The sequence below is a fragment of the Lycorma delicatula genome, chromosome 4 (genome assembly GCF_047948215.1).
Source record: "Lycorma delicatula isolate Av1 chromosome 4, ASM4794821v1, whole genome shotgun sequence".
Taxonomy (NCBI): domain Eukaryota; kingdom Metazoa; phylum Arthropoda; class Insecta; order Hemiptera; family Fulgoridae; genus Lycorma; species Lycorma delicatula.
Genome location: NC_134458.1, coordinates 47439424 through 47451684, shown reverse-complemented (window position 1 = coordinate 47451684; position 12261 = coordinate 47439424).

The window sequence follows — 12261 nt, the reverse complement described above, 5'->3', positions numbered from 1 at the left end:
GAAATTATCCATAACGTCTAATGAGTATTAAAAAATGCTCACAGCTTGTTATGTAGGCCATTTTTTTAGTTATTGTTGTAATGATCTCCAGGATATCATGTAAAAACCAATTCCATTAATCGGGTTAGGTGATTCTGCTGAATGACAAAGGTCACACAACATGGATGGGCTACATATTAATATTTTAATGGAATTTATTATTTATTTAGCCTATTTTTTAATTTAATTTTGGAAATACTTCAAACTCCCACAACTAACATTGAAAGTTCCACTGTGCATCTTAATGCATGCTTGAATGGATTTTTTTCATGTTGGTTAAAATATTTTTTTAGTGTTGATTCTGAAATGAAAATGCAGTTTTGAATATTTATTTTAAATTCATTAACTGTGCAGGGGCTATTTGAATAAATGCTCTTTTTTTAAACAATTAGTCAGGAGAAAAAGAGGACAACAAATCATAAGAAATTATTTGATTTCCAAAAGAATATAACCACTAACACGTTTGTTATTGAGGTTACTGTGTGAGCTGTTGCTTTGTCTTCTTTAATCCAACAATACCATTTATCATGCTCTAATTATGCTATTACGTTCATAATAATTTCTTTATAGTACTCAGATTTATAAATCACTGTATCTGAGAAAAATATATTGACATAAATAATTCTCTATAGAGCACAAACCAAATCTCTATAATTACAGAAATAAGAGTTTCTCATGGAAGATATAAAGCTCTCAGAATCCCAAATTCTGCCATTTTTATTGTTTATATATTCAGAAAAGTCTTCCTGACATTTTACTTACTGCAATCTTAAATAACTATCAACAATGAAGACATCCTGTGCTTTGTGAAAGTGATTTCTGCTTGCTACACACCTGATGGTATCTGCCTAACAGATAAGTGGGTAATTTTATTTTTTATAATCATTATAAACTTAGCTGTACTCATAGAGAAAGTTTACTGGTTAACAGAAATTATTTTAAAGTCTGAATATGAAGTTGAATGATTTCTTTGTTACCTAGTATAAGCTTATGCTACTCTAACAATAAGTAGCCCGAGATAAACATCTGAATTGCAAAAACATATGGTACAATTGATTCAGTACATTTATCCAGTGGCTTCTTGAAAATATCTTAATAATACTTGTGGTGGGGAGGATGCATTATTTCATTTTCAATAATCTGTAATTGAATCAGTTATTTGTGAAACCCAACAAATTCAATTTTCCTAAAAACGTTTTTTACGTTTTTGGGTTTATTTTATGTATTTACATTTTACAAAGAAATTATAGTTCTCTATGAAATGGTATTGAATAAATAACTTTAAATATTGCGGTTATTTGAGAATAATTTGGTGATAATAAAGCTGATAATTTGGTGTTTTACAACAAAATATTATATTAATATCATCATTTATCCAGAAATTCTGCCTGTTCAGCAAAACTGTTTATGTTTTTTCTATCACATTACAAGTTTATTGTTTTATTTTAACGTTACAGCATTTATTTCTAACATTTATACCTTTCAATATAAAAAATTAGTAGGATGTGTATTAAAGATTTTTTTGAAAAAGATAAAAGGTCAAATATGAATGTAACCTATGTTACACTTTAAAGTACCATATCATTACTTCTAGATCTTGTTGTATTGAGGAATGTAAAATTGCATTTATCATTACAAATTATTGTAAACAAGTATATTGTTGTAGAGATTAAAATCACAAGAAACAGCACCAGTTGACAAGGAAAAATGTTCCTGGGGTGCTAATATGTATATCTATTGTAAATAGTAATAAAACATAGAAAGTAATTGCATTATTTTATTCAAAACGGGATCACACTATTAATAAAACATGAAGACATAATGGCCACAAATTTCTTAAAATATTAATCATTAGAAAAAAAAACAAAAATAAGAACTTTCAGTCAGTTAATTCTATTAGTTCCTGGTTTATATATAATAATAAAAGTAAATATTAGATGCATAACAACAAAAAGCCTAATAGGTGGTATCAAATGTCATGACTTTGGTTTGGTTTGAAAACTTTGTTAAAATTCATCATCTACCAGCAAAGTACCTTCATGATAACTTTAAAAAAGTTTATATCAAGAAGATTAATTTCTGTTGTAGAGAAACCAAAGAAGTATATTCCTCTTGAAGAAGATGTTGAGAAATTTTACACTAAATTTTCTATTGACCAACAATAGAGAGAGTTTTATTAACTTTAAAAAATTTAATTTCTATCATTATTTTTACTTTGTACTTGTTATTATATTAATTTTATAATAATGAATTAATAAAAATGTTATGAATGAAAAATGTATATATTTATTCATCCAGTTATCTATTTTATGAGAGACCACATATCCACAGAATTTTATATTAAATTTAAGCAACATGAACCATCATAGAATACATTTAGAAGCACAGGTAATTATACACCTATAACATCATTCTTTATTTAAAAAAAAGAACAGTTATATTTAATTTGAAAAACAAGATAAATTGTGTTTATCGTCTTGAAAAATTTGATCTGCAGTATAAGAGGAATTTATCAAATAACCAATTCAAATTTTAAATTTGGTGAATATTTAAAATCTGATTTAGTATCTCATAAAAACAATAAGCCTTAAACTTTTGTTTCAAGAAGACAAGACCTGCTCTCATATTATTTATTCATATCCATGCAGCTGTATTAAAAATATACCCTAACTGTACATCATTTTTTTTTTTTTTAATTTTAAGCTACATCACTTTATAAATGTCAGCAGCTTGGAATAAAACTGCATTTAGCTTTGTTTAATTTTAACGAACTACAAGTAACCATCTATGACCTTTGCTACTGCAGATTTTTCTAGACTTCATGAACTTCAGTTTCTAGTACCTGAGATGTTCCAGGAGTTGTAAGGAATGGGGTTTAATACCTTATTTAGAATATGATATATTTTCTAAATTAAATTAAAATTTGAAGTCATTAGATTAATTTGTTTAAATTATATTAAATCATGTTTGGGTAGATAATAAGAATCAATTAGTGTTTTATTTAATGAATAGTTATAGATTTAAATGTGTTAATTTTTAAAGAATTCTTAGATATAAAACAGTTGAACAAATATTTGTGTGAAAATTCTCTCGCATTTAGAATAGGGTCCCTTAATTGTAAAGTACAAGAAATGATAATTGTAGGCATGATGATTTTTCTTTTTTTATTAATAAAAATAAATTTATGCTGGGAATTAAAGAATAAAATTTTTTTTTTATAATTATGAATAATTAATTTTGTCATTTTTAGTAAACAGATGTTCTTAAAATAAAATGCTCTATCTTAAATGCAGATGAAAGGAACTGAGCTTATGAACCCCAAAGCCTACCACCGATATGATTCCTCTAACTTTATTAATCACTTGTATAATTGTGTACAATAAATTATATACTGCATACTATGAAAGCAGAATTTAAACAAGTAAATCTAACATTTCATAGCTTCAACATTATGTTTTAGAAATGCATAAAAATGAGTATTAAATGAATATAATGTGAGAAGCCATAATTAACTCAGGTCTGTCTTATTTATGCAAATGTTGAGTCAGTCTTTGTCATACTAATAAAACAATACCTTTGGCCCAAATGCTAAAAATGGAGGAAATTTTTTCATTTATAATTTCAATAAACACAGTTTTACTGGTCTAAATTTAGGATTATTAAAGATCTAATGTTATCCTGAACTACTGGCTTAAATTTTGTTATCTTACAGTCATAAAACTGTATTGATAAAATATTATTTATTTTGACAAAATTAACATTAAACTTAAGGAGGGAAAGAAACTAACTACATAGAAATAAACTAACTTAACTTTTATAAAGTCTACTTTTCTAAAACTTACATAACACTAAAATACTTTTTAGTATAAATATACAGTGCCTCATACTGTGGGTGTTTGTGTCTTTCCTGTAACCTATGTAGTTCACATTGTTTGAATTTTGATAGTCTGTAAATTCTGAAAGTCTTTGAAGAAGCTGAATTTAGAGAGATAACTAACTCAAACATAGGTAAAATTCATGTAACTTTTTTGCTTTAAAGAAGGTGTACTAAAGTCAATTTTTAAAAACATTTGCAATTCACATTTTTCTTACATAAACTGTTTATGGAGCTGAGTTATGGTTTGTATCGACCAAATAAGCATTTTATCCTAGTAAATGAAACATAGTAACCACATTAAAAATCTTTCCCTCACTAATTCTATGTGAAAGATCATAAGTGAATCAAGTGATACATGATTATATAATATCTTATGTAAAATAGGTGAATTTTGTTTACTGTAGATATGCCCACTCCATTGGGAAGGTTTGGCAGAGCATTACCTGTTTTCTTGACAAGCAGACGACGATGTGAATAGGGTGCTGTTCCCAGGAAGGGACCAATTGTGCCGAAGGGAGATGGTGGCCCTGGACATCCCTTGTTTTACAGTCAAGGAATGAAAGGTTTATGCCACTTATGGTAAGCTCAGAACAGGTAAGAACCCAGGCTTGGATGGGCTACCTGTTGAGGTGCTCAAGGCTGTAGTTGAGGTTGCTCCATTGGTGGTACTGGAAGCAGTTAATTATGTATTAGCCAGTGGGGCAATCCCAGGTGAATGGAATTGTGCCAAGCTTGTGTTCCTGAAGTAGCTCAGCAGAGAGGATGGAGATCCAGCAAGTTATAGGCTGTTACAACTACTTAATATGCTAGGTGGGCTGTTTGAGGCGCTTATCCTACAAAGATTTAAGGATGAGGTACAGGTGGGTGGCAGCTCTCGTAACGTCAGTATGGCTTTCAGGCAGGAAGATCCACCATTGATATGCTGCAGTGAGTTAGCTCCATAGTTGATGCAGCAGCTCTTGGCTCTAGATATTCCAGGAAAGTGCTGATAATGATTCTCCTGGATGTATAACAATTTTTATAATAATCTTTAGTTGAATCACGGATACAAAAATCAAAATAAAGAATATAACTTCAGGTGTCCTAGTTGCTGCAGTATAAAGTTGTCCATAACCCTTTTACAAGGATTTGGAGAAAAGAAGATTGAATGTGTATCTTATTTAAAGTTATTGTGAAATAATATACTTTTTTTTTATTTTCATTTGATCTTTACCATGTAAAAATAATGAATGACAGTCATTGAATACAGAATAATGCCATGAGTCAATACAACCAGATGTGATATCTATCATTCTCTAGAAGATTGTTGAAAGAGTGCACAGGAGTGACCAATGGATTATCACAAACTGGAAAAACAGTTTTGAAAATTACAAAATTGAATTTGATAAAAGATGCCCAAAAATATGTTGCAGAAGAGAAAAGCAATCATTAGAAAAAGGAGTAGTTATCAATAATCAGTGTTAAAATAGAGATAGTGCATAAAACAATTCAATGTGTTGCAGAGAAAATTTTATAAAAATTGGCATACTACATCACTCATCAAACTGTTGGCAGGCCATGATTAAAGTCCTTTCATGTCATTCTGAAACTCATGAATTCAACATTAAACAATAGTATCAGATATGGTTTTGTTATTTTACAAAACTGGAATGAAAAGTATATCATTTATCTTATACCAGTACAGGTTTTTTTTGTGTCGATAGTTGGAGACCAAGTTACAAAAGGGAGTATCAGGCCACACATTTAATTTTGAGTGAGAATTCAGATCTTTAACATTTTTATGAAATTTATAAGAGGTGGGATTACAATTCAAAATTTTCTTTGCTATGAAGCAAAGAGAATGATTTGGATTATCAAAAAGGAGGGCAAGTCAGGTAATGACAAATATCACTGAAATGTAGTTTTATATGAAAATGTAATTCTGTTTTTATAAGATGTCAATAAGGTTTACTAAATTTGAAAACAGTACCTGCATTCATGCGGTTTATTCTGTTTTATTGGCAGACCCTGGGAAAAGATTATGGACAGTTCTGTTTTTAATACAGTATTTGCTGTTGGTAATAAAAGAACGTATTCTGAATCAAGTTCATAGTCTGAATGCAACTGTCAAAATAAGGGCTTTATATCACATAAATCTCTAGCTTAGTTCTTACTAACAAAAACTACAGAAGTTTAATCTACTAACTTATAACATTGATATCTTCAAAAAACTTATTGTTCTTTAAAATAAATATTAACTGCTTATTTTCAGCATTTAATGTTTTTTGAATGAAATAGTTAAAATTTAAGTATGTATCAAATACAAAAAAATTATTTATTACAAAAGAAAGCAAACAGGACTTCTCCTTAAGCTTGCTTTTTTAACTTGAATTACAAAGTCAAAATTAAGCACATATAGAACAAATTACAAAAACAAAATAAAAGTAGTAAATAAATAAAAATAAACAACTTAACTACTCTGAGTGAAGTAATGAAGTCACTTAATTATTAGTGTAAATTAATTAAACATTATTTAGAAGGAAAATAATTCAAATATTAAAATCCTAATAAATTGAAAGAGTACACATTATTGCTATACTGCTACTTACTAAGACTATTGAAACATTAGATTTGAAGTGAGTCTAAAAATCATAAAAAATATCAAGATCTACAATAATAATTGAATTCTCAATAGGAATGAATAGAAGTAGTTAATTGTAGATGTAGAAATGTATAAAAGGGATCTATTTGATTATGAGGAGGAATAAACAGGATGAAAAAAGACAAATTAATACATTTATTAAAAACTCAATACAGAAGTTGCATTAGTAAAACATTTTGATGAATCTTCAAGGACATGACTCTAAACAATCACCTCATGTTTATTATACCCAAAAAAAGATAATATCTGGAAGGAAAAGTGTTTTGCTACTAGTGTGATAAACCATAGTTAGTTCCTGTTTCTGCTCATGCAACTAGATTTCTACTAATATTGTTTTTTTTTTTTTCACTTTTAAGCTGTTTTTATCACACTATCATGTGTGATAACTATACACCAGCTTGTTAAATTATCTAGATGTGCCTAAATCAAGTTACCAACTGATCATAAGCCAATTGGCTTACTGTGGACCGTGCAACAAATTCTTTTTCATATTTCTCTTTTTTTCTAAGGCTGTTCTTCTGTCTTCTGCCTTTTTACTTCCTTGTATGAAGTAAAGGAAGTATTATGATCACGAAAAATTTTGGTTTTAAGATTTCAATGGAAATATCCATTTTGATCATCACTGAATCCATTTTGGCCAGTTTTGGCATGATGTCTGTACGTACATACAACATGCTAATGCTTGTTTTAGTCCTTTAACTGAGATACCAAAAGAAATTCCTTTAATTTTTTCTTGTCTGTATTCTCTCAGTGTTTCTCTCATTGTATATTCTTGAGCTATGTTGGAGAAAATCAGGGAGAGTCTGTCCCCTTGTTTCAAGCATGTATTGATTTTAAATGACTGGGAGAGTTTGCCTCAAAATTTCACTCTGTATTTAGTATTCCTAAGTGTTTGTACTAGGATTTCTCTAGTTTTCCTGTCATTTCCAAATTCTTCCAGGGTTTTGATTAAGCATACTCTCTCTATATAGAGTAATATGCTTTTTTTTTAAAGTCAATAAATGTTGTTACTTGTAGTTGGGCATTTCATGTTCTGATTATATTTTTAAGGTTAATAATTTGCTCTGAACAATTTTTTTCCTTCTAAATCCTCCTTGATATTCCCCTATTTAAGCATCAGGAACTGGTTATACACTATTTAGTAATATCTTTAACAAGACTTTATATGAGACTGATAGTAAGGAAATTCCTCTAGTTATTCACATTTGATCTGTTCCCTTTTTTGTGAAGGGATGTATTAGGGCCATCCTCTAGTCTTTTGGGATCCTTTCTGTATTCCATATTTCCTTCATAATTACGTGAAGGTGTTGTTTTTTTTCCTTACCAAGTTTTAGAAGTTCACCTATTATCCTGTCTTCCCCAGAAAATTTGTTGTTCTTGAAGGATTTAATGTCCTGTTGGACTTCTGAAGTTTGAGGATCTGATTCTGGTGGAATTTTTTCTGAAATTTTGAAGTTCTTCTAAGTACTGTGCCAAAATTGTGCAGTTCTCCCGGTCATTCATGTCTAATTTTCGAGATTTAGACATTTTGACTTGGGGGTTCATATCCTTTAATATGTTGTTTTATATATATATATATATATATTTTTTTTTTCTAAATGTGCACTTTGCAATCTGTTCAACTAGTGAACAATAAGCAACCCCCAACTCCGCCATGACACAATGAAATGAGGATATGTATGACGTGTAAATGAGGTGTAGTCTTGTAAAGACTCAGGCCAACATTCCTGAAACATGTATTTAATTGAACCCCAACTGCCAAGTACACTTGTATCCACTGTCTAGTATTCAAATCCATATAAAAGTAACTAAAATTTACTAGGATTTGAACTTAAGAACCTTAAACTATGAAAATCAGCTTTAATCAACTGATTTGTGATGACGAATTAACCACTAAACCAGCCCGATATTTTTAATAAAAAATATTTATTTAAAACTTCTGAAAATATTTTTTTGCACGTATTTGTATTTTAGGTTATCATTAAAAATACTACCGTTGAACATTTTTTCAGAAAAGCAAACTTGGAAAATACACTTTTAACTTTATTTTCTGAACAAAGCATTATCAGCGTAGGAATATAATTTTAAGTCTTTATGAGTAGTCTCTCATGATAAGACGAAAATTAAAAAAAATTTTTCATTAAATAAGTTTTTGTTCATAAAAATAAAGTATTATCACGTGAGATGTTATGAAATACATTTTATAATGCGAAAACTAATTTATATTTTAACAGGGCTTAGGAGACCTGGCTTCACGCATTAGAAAACGTAGCCATTGACACTGATCTTACTGTATACCACTAGATTGGAAAAGAATTCCTGAACATTCCACATCAAATTCCTCACCAAATCACGTTAAGAATGTACTGATCCTGATGTACCTGGTAGGGTCTGACTTGTATTCAGAATAAAGAAGCATTTACACCCACCCCAGTATATTTACAGACCCACACTCCAAGCAGTAAGCAACCATCCCTCCTACATCCTGTCATAAATCAAAGCATTCTTTTCTAAGACAAATTATGATCAATGATTTTGCACTGACCGGTTTAATTATATTAGAAAAAATGTATTTTTCTGCAGAAATTAAAGGTTATCTTAAGACAGACTCTGGCTTCCTTAAGGAATACTCTCATCCACTCCTGGAATTGTATGATGTGTACAAATATCAAATTGTGAAATGTTTTACCACTGCAGCTTACACCTTAACTAAAAGTTCCTTAGCGTAGAATTGACTTAAGAGCTGAAGTTTGTGTGATTTTTTGCAACTACTTACTTGTTGAAAAAGTCATCATAGAACAAATTTTTAATATTAAAAAAAATACGTATAAATAAAATTAGTATATAAATAAAACAGTATAAACTTTAAACGGTGTACTTTGCCCTAGCGGAGTTAATATTTCGTTATACAAAAATTTCTTCAGGTGGCGTCATGCTAAATATTACAGATCGGTTATTTAAAATTTAAAAAGTATGCTGAGAGCAATCCTATGAAAAAATATTTGTCATCATTAAGCACAATAATATAAAGTTTGGTTGTTTTAAATATTAAACAATTATTCGTAAAATCTGATAATTTATTTTTAATTAAAAATAATAATTTTGAATACTTAGCTCAAATTAGGGGAAAAAGAAATATGGCTCAGGGGCTGACTGTTGAGCCAGGAAGAAAAAAATTGTCCAAAAGAAAAAAGGTGTAATCTTATACATATATATAAATCATATAAAACCGATATAAATAGAACAGAATAAATAAAGTAGAATAAATAAAATAAAAATTATAATTATAATAATAGAATAGATACAATAATTATGATAATAATAATAATAATGGAAAATAATAAATAAATGTGATAAAAGTAAAAATAATATTCTACTTTACCACTGAGAGAGAGGAGATTAAATTTTAACCTCTATTCAAACATTAAGATGGTTCATCAAAATCGTTAACAGCTTTCTTCCAATTCCTTTACAAATACGTGTTTTTAAAATTTTTCTACAACTTCTTTAGGCTATAATATTTTATGTATTGTTAGTTATGAAATTTTCACTTCAACTTTGATTAATTTATACAGTTTTACAAAAAAAAATCTTTCAAAAATTGTATTTCATGACCCTTTTTGGATCCTACTCTCTTCTGGCCATACTTATAAAAGAAATAGACTATCTGAGAACTTTGAACAAAATTTACATCTTCGAATTATAATATTAATTTATTATTTTTTACACTTTTCGATTTTCCTGATGCGGATTGGTGTCGACATTAAGTCTTAATTTTTTGTCATTAGTAATTTACTATCATCATTTTTTAACGAATTACGTACAAGAGAACCATGAACATTTAAAATATTTTTATTTGAATTGCAGATATAAAATGTTTCCGCATGACGTAATTTAATTTTATGAAGCGAGTTGCATGTTTCTTAATGCATATAAGCATAGAACGAGAGAGACTGGAGGGTGTGTCTCAACTCGGATGGTTCCGAAATCACCCTTAGAGATACATAAAATGTCGACAAGATTTGACAAATGGATGGACGCAGAGTGGAGCGATAGCGAGGGGTGAAGGGACCGACTCATATCTCTTTGCTATCCCTTGTACCAATTGGCAAAATGGCAAATCACTGTACTAGAGTATTGTTATTGTTATCTTCGGTACAAACTTCCTCTTTTCCTTCACCCTCCTTGCTATCATCATCCCGATTGTATCACCCTCCTTCTAGACAGAACTGAGTAAAATCTTTTATTGCTTTGAGCAATCTCTGTTTTGTCTACGAAAAAACTTCCTTTGACAGCAGCAACTTTTCATTAATTTTGGACAAAAATATGAATTCTAAGAAAGATAAATAAACGGAAACCCGTAACTGTAACATTTACTGGAATTGAAAATACCGGTAAATGTAAGCGGTTAGACTGATTAGCATCTTTCATTCCATTTTTTAGACTCTTTACATCGTTTATTTATCGTCATGTTTCTTCAAAAAAGCGCTGGGTAACGTCACGTCATTTTAGTACATACGATCTTACTCAGCGATCACTACATTTAGATATCTCTAACGTTTATTGCATTAATGAATTGTTCTATTTCGTTCATTTAAAAAAAATTTCAAAATCACACATTTTTTAAAATTATTTTCCGACTGTATTTGTTTTTTAAACTGATTTATTATTATTATTATTATTTTTTTTTTTGTTAACTTACAAGTAAATATTGTAACAAGACCGTTATAACGGACATGAGTAACGGATTCCTACCAATTAAGAAGAAAGTAGTAGAACATATAATAATGGGAGGAATCCAGAAAGGGGCTAAAAGAAACCCTTTTAGTAAAGGTAACAAAAGGTTCGTTTAACAATCGTCTTTTGTAATACTGCCTACTGACACACCTAAACAGATGTTGTTCCGTGAGAAGAGTTACCGGACCCAGGTTAGGAATGCATGGGAAACTAAAGGGCTTGGGGCGATCGTTCTCAAGCTCAACTGGGGTCTGGTCCTGCAAGTAAATAAGACAGGAGTATAAATACTCCAGGGAAGACCAATTGACAGTCAGTCTAAGCGAAACGTTATGGATGTGAGTCTGCGAGAGTGCTACGATAGAGGAGTTATTATGCGAGTTCGATGCGATTAAGGTGACGTCACAAGTAATTCCATCACACGAAAACAAGAAATGGTTCGGTGAGTTACTGTAGGACTATAAGGAAAGAGACAATGTATTAAATTTCATTCATAAATTGTTAGGGTAGTTTATTTGTGAACAGCAAAGGTATTTGCAGTAAAAGAACTAATTATCTAAAAGTACTTGTCTTATTTATTCTACTATTGTTGTTAATATAAGACTAGTGGTTGAGGTCCTGATCGAGCCGTGAAAACGCGGCAATATTTTATGTAACGTTTTAGCTGACTTTAAAAAAAGAGTCCAATTCTTAAAGGAATTTTTTTTGTATGTTCAAGCTTTACTATTTACAAAATTGACTGATTTCAGTGAATCTTTTTTATCTAGAAAGATTCATTCAAGTTTTATTCACTTACATGGAATGTATATAAAAAAATTCTTTTTTTATCGTCATTACTCAGGGTAATGGATTTTTATAGCTTTATCATGAATATACAGTATAGTGTCATTGTGATTCTTTAATAGGACTTTTAATAAAAAATTCTACAAGATTAGTTCGAAAACTCAAACGTAATAAATTTTCCTATATT